The following is a 4354-nucleotide window of genomic DNA, read 5'->3' on the forward strand; positions in this document are numbered from 1 at the left end:
CCGGAGCTACGCTAAGGCTGTAGCTTCGAAAGGACTTGAAGCAGCGGGGATGGAGGGGGCCGGAGTCCTTGACGCGGTAACAACCCCCGAGTGGCCACCGGGCCGCGTGGAAGAGATGCCGCTCCAGGTCCTGAGGCTGATGGGACCGGAGCAGGTCTATTTACAAGGGACTCCCGCCCGCTCCCACCCCGCACAACCCTGTGGGGCGTGGTGAGTCACTGAGACCGAGAGGGACCTAGCAAGACTCTCTCTGGGAATAGGTCCCTGAGAAGGTCACTTCATCTCTGGAGCTCAGTCTCCTGATCTGTAAAATGGGTAGAGCTTGTCTTCCCAGACAATCCAGAAGTCTACCCCTCCCCACAGTTCCCGGAGAACCAGCAGACACCCACCACAATGTGCACAGGAGAGGGCAGGGGCAGGGGTTTAGCATCAGGGGTGGCTTCCTAAGATTCCCTTACGTTGCTGGTTGCTGCCGTCCTGAGGGCCTGGCTCCCTGATGGGCGTCGCTTTAGTGCCACTCTGCGCTTCCACTTTCACTTTGTCAAACAGGGGCAATCACAGTACGGACCTCCTGGAGTTACTTTGAGGATTAAATGGGAAAGGAATGTAAATCAGCAAGCACGTTGCAGGCACGCTGAGTCAGCACCTGACATGTGTTAATTGCATCCATTTCAGCCTGGTCAGGGGAGAGGACGGCTACGGGACCCTCCTCTGCACAGCCCTCCCTCCCTCCCTGTGTTGTATCACCCAGTGTCTGGCTAACCTACCCCAGAAGACAGTGGGTAAGAACCAATTCTTGTTTATGGCTGTATCCTCAGCATCCAGGACAGTGCCTGGCAAAGTCGGTCCTCAGGAAATGTTTGCTCACTGGCTAACCAAGTGGGATAGTAGGCAGTTAGACAGACGTGAGCAGAGCAGGAACGCTAGGCCGGGTACAGAAGCTCATCAGGGCAGGAAGTCCCAGATACCAGGCGAAACTGGGTGTTAAGCCCAAAAAGTCTAAATAGTCTAAATTCAGGATCGATTCTGAAGAACTGCCCCATAGCCTTATCCAAGTTCATAAGAGCTTTAATAAGAGACACAGCAGCTACTTCCAGGGGTGGCGTGCAGGCCAGGGAGAATCCACCCCCCCCCAGGACAGGGTCCCTTTTAAAGGGGGTTCATAGCGGGGTTATAGGAAACCCAGATAGCGGGTAGTTGTGTGGCCCTCCCCAGAGAACAATGAATCACTAATTAAAAGGAAAGTTAAAGATAACATCAGGCAGTTATGACATTCTATACATTCATTAACCTCCTTCCCGGGGGCTGATGTTCATCTTGGGGCAGCATTCCAGTTTTTGGGGTAGTCAGCCAAGCATGAGGTTACAGGGAGTTAAACAGTCGCAAAGAGTTCAACATCTCCCAGAGACCTTTACTGCGGGAGCCATACTGCATCTTTTTTAAAATATATATATATATTTTATTGATTTTTTACAGAGAGGAAAGGAGAGGGATAGAGAGTTAGAAACATCGATCAGCTGCCTCCTGCACACTCCCCACTGGGCACGTGCCCGCAATCAAGGCACATGCCCCTGACCGGAACCGAACCCGAACCCGGGACCCTTCAGTCCGCAGGCCGACGCTCCATCCACTGAGCCAAACCGGCCAGGGCCATACTGCATCTTTAAAGTGAGCTCCCCTACACTGGGAAAAGAAGTATTGTCGGGCCTCCCCACCCGGTGACCTCTCCTCCTCTAGCATATCGCCGGTCATGCAGTTCAGACCTCCCCCTGACCTTCGCTCCCCTAGCATGTCTCTAATCATGTCAGACATGAGAACCCCCTTAGAGGAGGAAGAAGGGGACCGGAGAGAAGCCTCACATGGTCCCCATACAAGTCCTTGAGGACTACTCCCTGAAGCGTCAAGCTCAAAACAATGAGGTTCTGACCCACGTCAAATAATCCTAGGAACAAAGGCTCTGGTCTGTTGACCACAGAGACAAAGTCTAGGCTTCCGTTGTATTTTAGCTCCAGGCCCAGAAAAGCAGCAATGAAATGGCTGGACCAGCTGCCATGACTAAAGATCCCCCGTCCGGCCCCCCTCCCCTCAAGCCAACCAATCAGTGGAGACCATGACACTGAGGAGATACACCTGGAAAACTAATGAATATTCTATTGCGATCTTGCTGGGGCCTTCAGATGAAAGCCCTTAAGACAGTGGTTCTCAACCTTCCTAATGCCGCGACCCTTTAATACAGCTCCTCATGTTGTGGTGACCCCCAATTTCATTGTTACAAATTGAACATAGTTAAAGCATAGTGATTAATCACAAAAACAATATGTAATGATATATGTGTTTTCCGATGGTCTTAGGCGACCCCTGTGAAAGGGTCGTTCGACCCCTAAAGGGGTCGTGACCCACAGGTTGAGAACTGCTGCCTTAAGACAAGGAGCCAGCTCTCTCTTGCTCTCTGGAGCACACCCATACCTGTCCCCCTCTTTTTCCCCCTGGTACATTTTGTCTTTCTTTTCCCTAAGCTCCAGGGGCCCTTCTTTGGCCTCTGTAACTTGTTTCCTGAGCTCATACAACCCAGCTGGCTCACTCACTTCTTCCTCGGTGACTTTCTAAATAAACCTTTGCTTGTATTTGCGTCTTGGTTCTGAATTCTTCCTTGGCCACACTCAAGGACCGAGGTCTAATATTTGGTGCCATTCGCCGTATCTCATGTCCTAAAAGGAGGCTGTAGGTGGCAAGGCCACCGTGGCATTAGCACACACACTATGGGCACTGTCCACTCCGCTTTGAGCTTTCAGACCAAGATTTTCCAGCTGGAGGCTCCTAAGAGGAGCAATAATGACCTGTGGGTTGGGCTGCAGCAAAGGAGGGACCGAACCTCCTTCAGCGTGAGTGCCCCAGCCCCAGCCTCCCTCCCCAGCTGACTGCGGCTCCAGGCAGGATGGACAGAGCATGTGCGGCGCCTCCCCTGCCAGGGAGCATCCCAGGGGAAGCCAGCATGGGGATTTCCTGGCAGGGAGATGAAAAGATAAGATGATTTCAAGGTACAGCTCTGAGCAGGAATGACAACAGAGAACAGAAGAAAGCAGAGCAAGGTGGGGACAGGGAGGCCCAAGGACAGGAAATGCTGCAAAGGAGAGTCAGATGGGAACTGACAAGACAAGGGGGCGGGTGTGGAATGGCAAAGGCAGGCTTCTAGCTCTCCCCTCCGATCACTGCCTGATTCCTTTCAGCCCCTCGTGTCTCCTTGAAGGTCCGGAGCACCCGCACCGGTCTCCAGTTCCCAAACTCCAACCTCCCCCTTCTCTCCTGCCTCCTCCAGACCCCAGCCTGGTGGAGGCCACACTGATCCCACTCCGGGCCTCAGCGAGGTTGGCTCTCTGCCCCCAGCCTGCACTTGATCTGATTTGGCATGCATGTAAGCACCGGCTGCTGTGCCCGATTCAGGAATTTCCAAGACAAGAAGAATTAATTAGCTCTGTGGGCCACAGTCAGCATTTCCCACACCTGGACCAGGGCTAAGACAGTTTCAATGTTCCCTGGCAGAATTCCCACCTGGGCATTCGCTGGAGCTGCCACCTCCTTCATCTCTACTTTGCTGTGCCCTCAGAGCAGGACACCAGCCAACAACTAAACTCACTTTGGAGTGTTAACTCCCCTCCTAGAAACCACTGTTTGGATTAGCTTAGCCCTGGTCACTGGCCTTAGGCAGGGAACCCTGGAGGCTTAGCACTCCGATGGCCCGGCTTCTCCAACCACAGACAAGCCCTTCATTGGGCCCCGTGAGCCTGTTTCCTCCTTTGGGGATGGAGTATGCAGGGCACCTGTCCATAGAGGGTGTCCATGTGTTGGTGTCCTCTCCCTGGCTTCGTACCTCTGCAGAGGGGGCACTGGGTGGGGTGGCACCAAATGCAGGTGGCTGTGCTGCATCTGGTGTCTGATGCCCTCACTATACTGCTGTCACTAGCCCTACAGGTCAGGCCGCTCAGCTAGCCCAGGAGAGCAGACAGGAGGCCATGGGGCACCAGGCTGTGGTGGGTGGGGAGTACGGGTGATGATGGAGGTCTGAGTGGGGCACAGGGAGAGGACAAAGGAGACAAGGGGCTGGGAGGAAGGGGGTGCTCTGGGGTGTGAGGGCAGCATTACGTCAGGGAAAGGTGGTTTCTGGGAAACTGGGTGATTGCAGAGCCAGCCTTGGCCAGCCCTTGCACAAGCACCTGGAGCTTAGGGACACCTTTTGCTGTGGTCGAACCTCTCTCCGCATGCAAGGTGGAGGGCCGTGGCTGCTCCAGCCTCCAGGTGTGCCAGGCTGGGAGGTCACATGTACATTTCTATGAACACAAGTGGTATCGCTTTGGAA

The sequence above is a fragment of the Myotis lucifugus genome, unplaced genomic scaffold, assembly GCF_000147115.1.
Source record: "Myotis lucifugus unplaced genomic scaffold, Myoluc2.0 scaffold_435, whole genome shotgun sequence".
Classification (NCBI taxonomy): Eukaryota; Metazoa; Chordata; class Mammalia; order Chiroptera; family Vespertilionidae; genus Myotis; species Myotis lucifugus.